The sequence below is a fragment of the Scyliorhinus canicula genome, chromosome 1 (assembly GCF_902713615.1).
Source record: "Scyliorhinus canicula chromosome 1, sScyCan1.1, whole genome shotgun sequence".
Taxonomy (NCBI): Eukaryota; Metazoa; Chordata; class Chondrichthyes; order Carcharhiniformes; family Scyliorhinidae; genus Scyliorhinus; species Scyliorhinus canicula.
The window spans coordinates 201,083,476-201,096,455 of NC_052146.1; positions in this window are offsets into that span (position 1 = coordinate 201,083,476).

Consider the following 12,980-nt stretch of genomic DNA (forward strand, 5'->3'; position numbering starts at 1 on the left):
ATCCCGTGGCAGGCGGCTGCCGAGGTGTCGACTAACCTCCGTCTAACATGTCCCGTTTCTCTGCCCCCTACCACCCTTCTGTAGGTTAGCACGATATCTGTGAACAGAACGGCTATGTTCTGCGCAGTGGTTGGGGCCGCTGCACTGGATTTGGACATGGAGCAGCGTCCACAGCCACAACCCGCAGTGGATGCAGGGCCAGCTGCAGCAGCAGAGGGAAGGGCCGAGGAGTTGCCAGTCGTCGAGCAGCATGGGGGGGAGGAGGAGGGGGAGGAGGAGAGAGTGAGGGTGCAGCCAGGGAGCCAGAGGCGACGACCAAGGCCGAGGGTGTACCGTGCCCGGATCTCTTTCCTAACAATGACGGACATCACCTGCAGGAGGAGACTCTGGTTGAGTAGAGAGACGGTGACACATATCTGTCACCTCCTGTCTCACCTCGCCCCACATGGAACGGGAGGAGGACACGCGATCCCGGTTGCCGTCAAGGTGACGGTGGCACTTAACTTCTATGCAACCGGCTCCTTCCAGTCTCCGAGCGGGGACCTCTCCGGGATCTCCCAGTCATCGGTGCACAGGTGCATCCGGATGTGACCGACGCCCTCTATGCCATCGTCGACCGCTACATCACCTTTCCCGAGGACCGAGCAAGTCAATATTCATGAGCTCATGGATTTGCCAGCGTGGCCCGGATACTGATGGTGCAGGGGGCAATCGATTGTGGTCCATGCGCCCGCCTGCAGGGGACAGGGAGGTGTTCACAAACAGGAGGGGGACATACTCCATGAATATCCAGGTGGTATGCGACCCCCACATGAGGATCATGCACGTGTGCGCAAGGTTCCCTGGGAGTGTGCATGATGCGTACATTCTTGCACAGTCGTACATCCCTGCAATGTTTGAGAGACGGCCCCCCCCCGGCTGAGGGGCTGGTTGCTGGGCGACAGGGGTTATCCACTGAGGTCTTGGCTGATGACGCCTATACGGAGGTCTCAGACCAATGCGGAAACCCGATACAATGAGGCCCATGCAGCAACCAGAGGTGTGGTGGAGCGCTGCCTTGGTCTCCTGAAGATGAGATTCAGGTGCCTGGACCGCTCCAGAGCGGCCCTGCCCAACAAGGTCGCTCGCATTGTTGTGGTCTGCTGTGAGCTGCACAACATAGCGATGCAGCGGGGAGATGCCCTGCTGGAGGAGGCGGAGGGAGAAGCCAGTGGCAGTGGTGCCAACATGGAGAAGGAGGAGGAGGCAGAGGAGGAGGTGGAGGAGGTTGGTGGAGTGTCGGGCGCAGCACGCAGACACGAGCCGGGTGCTGGTGATGCCCAGGAGGCTGCACGACGGACCTGGCGAGGACAGCGGGCAAGTGACGCCTTGGTGGCAGCCAGATTCACGCGTTGCGCGTGACGGCCCCGCTGAACACCAACACTAACACCTGCAATGCCAGTCACGCAGAGGGTCAACACACAACTTCCACCCCCCCCCCCCCAACACCCCTGCTCTGTGTACACTGCTCCACTTCGAGATCATCCCTCCCACTGCGGCACAACGGTATGGCACGACGTTGATGGCTGTGTCAGCAGATGTGATCAGTGCCATGTTGAATGATGACAGAATCATTAGACAAAGTCTGACTCATGGCAATAGCTGAACCATCCATCTCGGTGGTCGTGAGTTCATCAGGGACACTCCATCACATGCCCGCGTAGGGTAGCTGTGGGAGGGGGTGGGGGGAGGGGAAGGGACTGCGCACCCGGCGCTGACGTTTCACCGCTCGTCAACCCCATCAACACTCAGTCACCATCACAATCCCTGTGGCAACGGAAAAATCACACAGTCTTACAAGTTAGGTGCAACAGTGAGTTTAATGGTTAACATTATGTACAGATGCCTAGCCCCTACAGCCAATCTGTGCCCTTCACCCGTGCCAACTTACTAAGTGTCTCTCTTCATTGCCTTATGGGCCCTCCCACTACGTCTAAGTGATTCCCCAGATGATACAGCAGGAGTGGATGAGGACTGCTGCGAACCGCCCCCTTCGACTTGTTTCTCCTTCGGCAAGCGTTTCCTGGGGCGACCCGGCCTTGATGGGCCAGGCTGCTCTGCGGGCATTTCGGATGATGTGGTGCCACCCTGCTCTGCCCGCTGCCCACCCAATGCACCAGGATTGGGATGGGGGGAGGCCGAGCATTCCGGGACGTCCCGTGATGGAGTTAATGGGACGGGCCCCGGTACCTCCTACTCCCTCTGGGAGCCCGGTGTCCCCCGTGCCTCACTGTGGGATGGAGGTGCGAGCGGGGAGGTGCCCCATCGCCCCACCGACACCTGGCGCTGCCAGTCCTGAAGGCCTGCAGCGGTATTGACCAGGTTCCGAAGGTTTGCAGAGACGGAGTCCAGGGAGTGAGACATTCCCACCAGGGACTGTGCGACCTCAACCTGTGAGTGCGCGACGCCATCCAGCACATGTGTCAGGCGGTTGATGTTCTCCGCGACTGACTGCTGGGACTGTGCCATGGCGTGCTGCGACTGGGCTATGATCTGGTGAGACCCGGCCAAGGCCTGCAGCGCGCCGGCAATGTCGTTTGGGCTCTGGCGCATTGCTGTCTGTGAGAGGGCAACCCTGTCCAGGGCCGAGGATGACGTATGCATATTAAGCCCAACGCCTTGCAGAACCTGACCCATGGCCGAAACGGTTTCACCCATTGCCTCGACCGCGGATGCCACCCGTGCGGTGTCGGCCTGGGTGGCTGCCATGAGTGACACCACTCCCTGCTCCTGGACGTGGTTCGACTTCTCTAACTGCGCCTGCAGCTGCTGGAAGACGGCCCTCATCCCGTCATTGTGTCCCTGGGTTTCCAAATGCATCGGCTGTGCGGGTAGGTCAAGTAAATCCAGGAACCCAGGAAACGTCTGGGAGCCAGCTGGATGCTGGGCCTGGCCTGCCCTCCGACAGTCCAGGCCCTCGGCTGCTCCGACCTCCACCTGCTGTACTTGCTCAGCTGTGTTGTGCAAACCAGACCGTGACCCAGGAGCCTCATTACTGAATTGGCCAACCGAGGTGAGTGTCTCTGGAATGGTGGATGGTGTGGGAGATAGCAGTGCCGCAAGCTCGAGGTCCTCATCCGTACAAATGTCGTTGGGGTCATCGGCCCAATGATGTGTGGCCGCAGGGCATTGGCCGCCCATGTCTCCCTCTCCCTGTGTCACCGTCCTCTGCGCCTCCTGCTCCACAAATTTGGTTTGGGAGGATGGCACCCCTGACTGTCCTCCTGGCACCTTCTGGCGTGCGGCCCTGGGTGCAGTGGTGGTGGTGGCAGGTGCTCGTCTTTGCCTGGACGCAGACGGCCCTGGTCGTTCGAAGAGAATGAAACGGGGTTATTTAGAAACGCTCGGCCGGGCGTAGGACGGTCCAGTGGGCAGAGTGTGAAGGGACAGAGGATGGGGGGATCCAGTGGGCAGAGTGTGAGAGGACAGAGGTTGGGGGTCCAGTGGGCAGTGTGAAGGGGCAGACGTTGGGGGGGGGGGGTTGTGGTTGTCATGCAGGGTTGTCTCACTTGGTTCAGCACCTCCAACCTCGCATTGCGCGACCTCCCAGGTGGCAGATCCCTCAGCAAGGCCCAGCGCCCTCTGTTCAAACGTGGTCAGGGGGTGGAAAATGGGCAAAACCCCTCCGGTCCTGTTGCGCTCCCGGGTATTGTGAATGGTCTTGTCCTGTTGGGGGGGGGGCATAGATAGATCATCAATTCGGCAGGTATCATCAGGGCGTTCCCATATTGGAGAAGGTTGGGGGGGTCAAGTTGTAACTAAACCATTGCATCTCTCCAGGGGGTCGCAGCACTCATGTGGGTCTGTGACTACTTGGTTAACCACCCTCCACTCACTCTGCCCCCCTCCCCCTCCCCCTCGTGCCAGGGGGGAGGTGGGTGATTAAGTACATGGGAGGGGGGGGAAGGATTGTTGTGACCCAGGGGCACCCTCTTGCACTTACCCTGGCAGCCCTGGTGAGGTCATGCAGCATCTTGCGGCACTGCTCCCCAGAACGAGGGGTCTGCCCCACAGCACTCACTGCAGTGCCCACCTCACGCCAGGCCCGTCGCACAACGCTCGGAGGGTGGCGATGTCCTCTTCTAGGGCAGATGATGCTCCTCCTCTGCTGAACCTCATCTAAGAGGGTCTTGAGGTCTGGCTCTCCGAACCTTGGGGCGGCCCTCCATGGCTCACTCATCCTCTCCTCTTCTTCCGTTGTTCTGGCCGCTCGCGCCTTTTTACGATGCGGAGCAGCATCATTCTGCCACCATTCGGGCGTCGCAGGCTTGTGGTGTCATTTTGCACATGATTCCCGCGGCCCCGCTCTAGCCCATTTCCAGGGCGTGAATAGCTCATGAGCGGGGCCGTATTGGGCCGTCGTGATAGTCGGCCGATTTCATGACGGCCTTCGCAATTTTCCGCGGGAGCGGAGAATTGCGCCCATTGTGTCCAACGTGTCCAATGATGACATCAGTGTAAAAAAAAACATTCTCGTTGATTGAGACAATTATTCAATGCATTGAAATTCATTCAATTAATCTCTTATGAAAACAACATTTCTATTCTATAGCGACTTGAAGCTGTCAATTAAACTGTTCACTTAACAGTCACCCTACTGTGATAATGTTAGGTTGTAAAACTGTCGTGGAGTACAATTTATATCACAGATAGGCTATCATGATAGTCCTTCGGCTTATGTCAACAAACAGAATGAAATATCAAGTACTAACTTTTTTTAAACTCCATACTTCTTTTAAATTTAAAAATCAGTAGAGTTATATTCCTTCACAGCTTCAACACTTCCAATATACTATGAGAGTTCCAATGAATTTTAACAGTTCTAATGAGTTTTCAATGTTCCTTGACAGCTTTGACAGTGCCTTGGCAGTTGTGACAGTTCTTTGACAACTTGACAATTCTTTTACAGCTTCATAATTTTGTGGTATCCTCACCACAAAAAGGTAGTTGAAACTAATGTGAAGGATAAGATTCTTTAATGTCTAAAAATAATAAAGTTTATAATATTGTGTGGACTCAAAAAACAGGAGCAACTAGTTAAACATTGAAATAACAGAATAGAATTAGAACTAACAACAGTTAAATGAAAACACACAGGTAACAACAACTAACAACTGGTTTGCACTAGAGTGCTGAGCTTGTGGCATTTGAGTGCTACAGTGAGAGTTTGGTGACTGAGGGAGTATAAGGGTTCATTTTATTTAAAGTCTAGTATTTCTTTTATTTAGTTAATTAACTTAAAAGTTGCTGTTTGGTCTATAAGAAGGTGAATTTTTGAATCAGCTTTAAACAAGGTTCTACTTGGACTTACTTGCAGCTGGAGCTTGTTAATTAGTTAATTGCATTAGGCCAGTTTTCAGAAGCTAGAGTCACAGTATAAATAGGAGCTAGTTACAGTGCAGACTTTGTTTGCACTAGAGTGCTGAGCTTGTGGCATTTGAGTGCTACAGTGAGAGTTTGGTGACTGAGGGAGTTAGGTGAGGAGGGAGTAAGGTGCTCCTGACATTTCATTTCCTATATTTATCAAAGAGCGTGAAGGGAGCCAGGAGTTTAGAGTACAGCTGACTGGAAGTAGAGTCGGAGGGCGGAGGTCCAGTTGGTCCAAGGGGCAGCTAATTCTGTAAAGTAAGAGGGGATGGAGGCTAGGGCAGTTGCATGCTCCTCCTGTAGGATGTGGGTGGTGAGGGATACCACTGGTGTCCCCGCTGACTATACCTGTGGGAAGTGCACCCAACTCCAGCTCCTCAGAGACCGTGTTAAGGTACTGGAGCTGGAGCTGGATGAACTTCGGATCATCCGGGAGGCAGAGGGGGTCATAGAGAAGAGTTACAGGGAGGTAGCCACACCAAAGGTACTGGACAAGAGTAGCTGGGTTACAGTCAGGGGAAAGAAAACTAACAGGCAGACAGTGCAGGGATCCCTCTTGGCCGTTCCCCTTCAAAACAAGTATACCGTTTTGGATGCTGTTGGGGGGGATGACCTACCGGGGGAAGGCCCCAGAGGCCAGGTCTCTGGCACTGAGTCTGGCTCTGGGGATCAGAAGGGAAGGGGGGAGCATAGAAAAGCAATAGTAATAGGAGATTCAATGGTTAGGGGAATAGATAGGAGATTCTGTGGTCGCGAGCGAGACTCCCAAAAGGTATGTTGCCTCCCGGGTGCCAGGGCCAGGGATGTCTCTGATCGTGTCTTCAGGATCCTGAAGGGGGAGGGTGAGCAGCCAGAAGTCGTGGTGCACATTGGTACCAACGATATAGGTAGGAAAAAGGGTGTGGAGGTAACAAACAAGTTTAGGGAGTTAGGCTGGAAGTTAAAGGCCAGGACAGACAGAGTTGTCATCTCTGGTTTGTTGCCGGTGCCACGTGATAGCGAGGCTAGGAATAGGGAGAGAGTGCAGTTGAACACGTGGCTGCAGGAATGGTGTAGGAGGGAGGGCTTCAGGTATTTGGATAATTGGAGCGCATTCTGGGGAAGGTGGGACCTGTACAAGCAGGACGGGTTGCATCTGAACCAGAGGGGCACCAATATCCTGGGAGGGAGTTTTTCTAGTACTCTTCGGGAGGGTTTAAACTAATTTGGCAGGGGAATGGGAACCGGATCTGTAGTCCAGCAACTAAGGAAGACGATAGTCAGGACGCCAAAGCACGTAGTGATGCAGTGGGGAAGGTAACAATGACAAAGGAGAGTACTTGCAGGCAAGGAGATGGGTTGAAGTGTGTATACTTTAATGCAAGAAGCATCAGGAATAAGGTGGGTGAACTTAAGGCATGGATCTGTACTTGGGACTACGATGTGGTGGCCATCACGGAAACTTGGATAGAAGAGGGGCAGAAATGGTTGTTGGAGGTCCCTGGTTATAGATGTTTCAACAAGATTAGGGAGGATGGTAAAAGAGGTGGGGGGGGTGGCATTGTTAATTAGAGATAGTATAACAGCTGCAGAAAGGCAGTTCGAGGGGGATCTGCCTACTGAGGTAATATGGGTTGAAGTTAGAAATAGGAAAGGAGCAGTCACCTTGTTGGGAGTTTTCTATAGGCCCCCCAATATCAGCAGAGATGTGGAGGAACAGATTGGGAAACAGATTTTGGAAAGGTGCAGAAGTCACAGGGTAGTAGTCATGGGCGACTTCAACTTCCCAAACATTGAGTGGAAACTCTTTAGATCAAATAGTTTGGATGGGGTAGTGTTTGTGCAGTGTGTCCAGGAAGCTTTTCTAACACAGTATGTAGATTGTCCGACCAGAGGGGAGGCCATATTGGATTTAGTACTTGGTAATGAACCAGGGCAGGTGATAGATTTGTTAGTGGGGGAGCATTTTGGAGGTAGTGACCACAATTCTGTGACTTTCACTTTAGTAATGGAGAGGGATAGGTGCGAGCAACAGGGCAAGGTTTATAATTGGAGGAAGGGTAAATACAATGCTGTCAGACAAGAATTGAAGTGCAGAAGTTGGGAACATAGGCTGTCAGGGAAGGACACAAGTGAAATGTGGAACTTGTTCAAGGAACAGGTACTGCGTGTCTTTGATATGTATATCCCTGTCAGGCAGGGAAGAGATGGTCGAGTGAGGGAACCATGGTTGACAAGAGAGGTTGAATGTCTTGTTAAGAGGAAGAAGGAGACTTATGTAAGGCTGAAGAAACAAGGTTCAGACAGGGCGCTGGAGGGATACAAGATAGCCAGGAGGGAACTGAAGAAAGGGATTAGGAGAGCTAAGAGAGGGCATGAAAAATCTTTGGCGGGTAGGATCAAGGAAAACCCCAAGGCCTTTTACACATATGTGAGAAATATGAGAATGACTAGAGCGAGGGTAGGTCCGATTAAGGACAGTAGCAGGAGATTGTGTATTGAGTCTGAAGAGATAGGAGAGGTCTTGAACAAGTATTTTTCTTCAGTATTTACAAACGAGAGGGGCCATATTGTTGGAGAGGACAGCGTGAAGCAGACTGATAAGCTTGAGGAGATACTTGTCAGGAAGGAAGATGTGTTGCGTGTTTTGAAAAACTTGAGGATAGACAAGTCCCCCGGGCCTGACGGGATATATCCAAGGATTCTATGGGAAGCAAGAAATAAAATTGCAGAGCCGTTGGCAATGATCTTTTCATCCTCGCTGTCAACAGGGGTGGTACCAGAGGATTGGAGAGTGGCGAATGTCGTGCCCCTGTTCAAAAAAGGGAATAGGGATAACCCTGGGAATTACAGACCAGTTAGCCTTACTTCGGTGGTAGGCAAAGTAATGGAAAGGGTACTGAGGGATAGGATTTCTGAGCATCTGGAAAGGCATTGCTTGATTAGGGATAGTCAGCACGGATTTGTGAGGGGTAGGTCTTGCCTTACAAGTCTTATTGAATTCTTTGAGGAGGTGACCAAGCATGTGGATGAAGGTAAAGCAGTGGATGTAGTGTACATGGATTTTAGTAAGGCATTTGATAAGGTTCCCCATGGTAGGCTTATGCAGAAAGTAAGGAGGCATGGGATAGTGGGAAATTTGGCCAGTTGGATAACAAACTGGCTAACCGATAGAAAACAGAGAGTGGTGGTGGATGGCAAATATTCAGCCTGGAGCCCAGTTATCAGTGGCGTACCGCAGGGATCAGTTCTGGGTCCTCTGCTGTTTGTGATTTTCATTAACGACTTGGATGAGGGAGTTGAAGGGTGGGTCAGTAAATTTGCAGATGATACGAAGATTGGTGGAGTTGTGGATAGTGAGGAGGGCTGTTGTCGGCTTCAGAGAGACATAGATAGAATGCAGAGCTGGGCTGAGAAGTGGCAGATGGAGTTTAACCCTGACAAGTGTGAGGTTGTCCATTTTGGAAGGACAAATATGAATGCGGAATACAGGGTTAATGGTAGGGTTCTTGGCAATGTGGAGGAGCAGAGAGATCTTGGGGTCTATGTTCATAGTTCTTTGAAAGTTGCCACTCAAGTGGATAGAGCTGTGAAGAAGGCCTATGGTGTGCTAGCGTTCATTAGCAGAGGGATTGAATTTAAGAGCCGTGAGGTGATGATGCAGCTGTACAAAACCTTGGTCAGGCCACATTTGGAGTACTGTGTGCAGTTCTGGTCACCTCATTTTAGGAAGGATGTGGAAGCTTTGGAAAAGGTGCAAAGGAGATTTACCAGGATGTTGCCTGGAATGGAGAGTAGGTCATACGAGGAAAGGTTGAGTGTGCTAGGCCTTTTCTCATTAGAACGGAGAAGGATGAGGGGCGACTTGGTAGAGGTTTATAAGATGATCAGGGGAATAGATAGAGTAGACAGTCAGAGACTTTTTCCCTGGGTGGAACACACCATTACAAGGGGACATAAATTTAAGATAAATGGTGGAAGATATAGAGGGGATGTCAGAGGTAGGTTCTTTACCCAGAGAGTAGTGGGGGCATGGAATGCACTGCCTGTGGTAGTAGTTGAGTCGGAAAAGTTAGGGACCTTCAAGCGGCTATTGGATAGGTACTTGGATTAGGGTAGAATAATGGAGTGTAGGTTAACTTCTTAAGGGCAGCACGGTAGCATTGTGGATAGCACAATTGCTTCACAGCTCCAGGGTCCCAAGTTCGATTTCGACTTGGGTCACTGACTGTGTGGAGTCTGCACATCCTCCCCGTGACTGCGTGGGTTTCCTCCGGGTACTCCGGTTTCCTCCCACAGTCCAAAGATGTGCAGGTTGGGTGGATTGGCCATGAAAAATTGTCCAAAATTCTATGATTAACCTAGGACAAAAGTTCGGCGCAACATCGTGGGCCGAAGGGCCTGTTCTGTGCTGTATTTCTCTATCTATCTCTAATGATGTCACAACACTTACTGATGACATCAGCAATGGATTTAAATTAGACGATGCATAATAATATCACTGTTTGACATATTTCAAATGGGTTTATGTACCTTTGATGCACAATTGTCCCAACATTTAACAATTCGAAAGTGTGCCTTTGAATGAATAGCCGCTGCTGCTTATTATAGGCAGCTAGCTCTGCAAACCGCAAATGTGCAATTTAGAATTTTCCCCACGACTCTACCCCCTGAAGAAATAGTGGAGACTGAGTATAGGGGTGGGACTTGGTTGAGTTTGTTCTAACCCCCCGCAACATACTCTAGAGATAGATTACAAAAACAAAGAATAATTAATGTGTTGACATTTTCCCATCCTTGTCACATTATCTCTCTTACCCTCTTAAATTCAAGAGGAAGCATATTTATATTATAGTTATATAGTTAATGCCTGAATTCGCATTGCTGTGTCAGCAAATCTATAAAGCCATGGAGTAGTTGAAAGGTCATTCAATTAGCAAGTTGAACATTGTCAAACACGTTCCCCAACAATTAACAAACATGATTCAGATTATGATGATGTCTCTCTCAACTACTTCGAATTGAAAACTCCCAAAGGCACAATATTCTGGTTGGTCTTTGATGCAATGTGTTTCTTGTCTCTGCTGTTGCATTATTTGAAATGAAGCCAATTATTCTTTTCTCACTCAACAAGCCACAGATATGTTATGTGAAATCAGTCACAACTTGACATGAGAAAAAGTACAATATTTACCAGCAGTTATTGGAAATCAGACATCTGGGACATTAAACAATGTTGTTGTCCTGAAAAACCAAACATAAAAATGCTTGGGAATAAATTACGTGTTGCTAGTTTAACAAATGGGAATTCAAAATATTATTTCACACAATATTATTCTGAGGATTCCATTACCAAAGCAAAGAACATAAATATAATAACATTAAACGATCTGCCCAACAAGTAACAGAAAATGAATGATTTGAAACCTCGTGCTTAGCAAGTAAGAATTTACAGTGAGCATTAACATATCAAAGGGGGAACTTCTTCCCTCGGTTAAATAGTATGACATTGTTCCTTAGAAGTATATTTATCAGGCAAAGGAAATCCTACCCCCAAATTGTCCCATAACCAATTCAGATTTCAAGGAAAAAGAGTCTCCTTTGTAAATTTGAGCTCCAACCAAGTGAAATATCCATCTGTCCATGTCCTCCCCAAATCTGACCCATTTTCCTGGGTCATAGGCATGGTGGGCTCTTGATGAAATTCCTGGAAGCATTTACAATTCAAACACCTGAGATAGGTTGACTAGTGCTTCACAACCTCTGGTTTGAATTTCCTCTTTTCATAAACATTCATTTTGTTAACTTTTATAAAATAAATTTAGAGTACCAAATTCATTTTTTCCAATTAAGGGGCAATTTAGCATGGCCAATCCACCTACCCTACACATCTTTGGGTTGTGGGGGCGAAACCCACGCAAACACGGGGACAATGTGCAAACTCCACACGGACAGTGAGCCAGAGTCGGGATCGAACCTGGGACCTCGGTGCCATGAGAGAGCGGTGCTAACCACTGCACCACCGTGATGCCCCTTTTCATAAGCATTAATGAGTGCAATACAGGCAGGATTGTATGGTGGGCAGATCACAAGCACCTTTATAGAACTGTCTGAATTTTCCACCACTTGAGGTGAACCAATCAATAAGTCCTTTCACCCTCCCTAAACTAAAATTTCCAATCTCTAAACTATTGGGATATAATTTAATCTTCACAATTGGGCGTTCAGCATTAGATGAGCAGAATATCAAGTGGGGAGAATCACCTGCTCGGAATGAAACCTGTCTACTTCTACTTAGGGTAGTGCTACTTAACAACAGGCCCCAAGCCTTACTTTCAAGTATCACCACTATTAGCATGTTAAATAAACTTTAGCTCATTCAAAACTCTGCTGCTTGCAGACTAACCTGCATCGAGTCCCATTCCGTGCTTACTGATGCACATTGTCTCACCGACTGGCAACCGGTCAATTTTGAAATTCTCATTTGATGGCCTCACCCCTCTTATTTCTGTAATCCTCACCAGCTCCACAACCCTCCAAGGTCTCTCCTCCAATTCTGGCCATGTGCACACCTCCTCTTTTTACTTCCTGCTTTCAGACTTCGAGGCTTCAAGCTATAGGATTCCCCCTTAAATCAATCCAACGCTCTACCTCTCTTTCTCCCTTTAAGATGCTCCTTAAAGCCTACCTCGTTTTTGTTAATTTGTCCGAATGTTTGTTAATGTGGCCAACATTGAAATTCCATTTGATAACAAGTCTGTGAAGTGCCTTTGGTGGTTTCACTACAGTAAGAGCATTATTATTCCAAGTCATTGTTCTATTTTAAGAGTGAATATCGATGCTAAAAAGGGAACAGGCACTAATGTAATGTAACGTGTTGGGAAAATACTGTAGTTGAGAGTAAAACTTGGCTAAATGCTAATGCCAATTGACTTTGCTTCACACTCTCACGTATTTCTGCTGTTTTGCTATCTGCAGCACACTGAGCATGTTTGGAGGTTGAGCGCATCCTTGCAGAGTTGGTAGCAGAGATGGTAGCAGAGCGGCAATGTCCCAGGGCTAACAATCCAGAGGGCCAGGCTCAAGCTCTAGATCTAGGGGTGTGGGTTCAAATCCCACCGCGGCAATTTAAATTCAATCGTAAAATCTGGAATTAAAAGCCAGTCTCAGTTACAGTCCTCATGGAAGCAATCATTTGTTCACGAATGTCCTTCAGGGAAGGAAGCCTGCTAGCGTAATGTGACTCCAGACCCATAGTAACGTGGCTAACTCTTAACTGCCTTCTGAAATGGCCCAGCAGGGCAATTAGGCATGGACAACAAATTCTGGTCTTGCCAGTGATCCCAATGTCCTACAAAATAAAGGGTTTTCAAGAATGGGTTTTAAAAAACAAATGCAGTGACAATTATTGAATCCTTACAGTGCAGAAGGAGGCCATTCGGCCCATCGAGTCAGCTCCGAAAGAGCATCCTACCTAGGCCCACTCTCCCCGCCCTATCTCCAAACCACACCTAATCTTTGGACATTAAAGGGTAATTTAAGGTGGCCAATCCACCTAACCTGAACATCTTTAGACTGCGGGACGAAACCAGAGC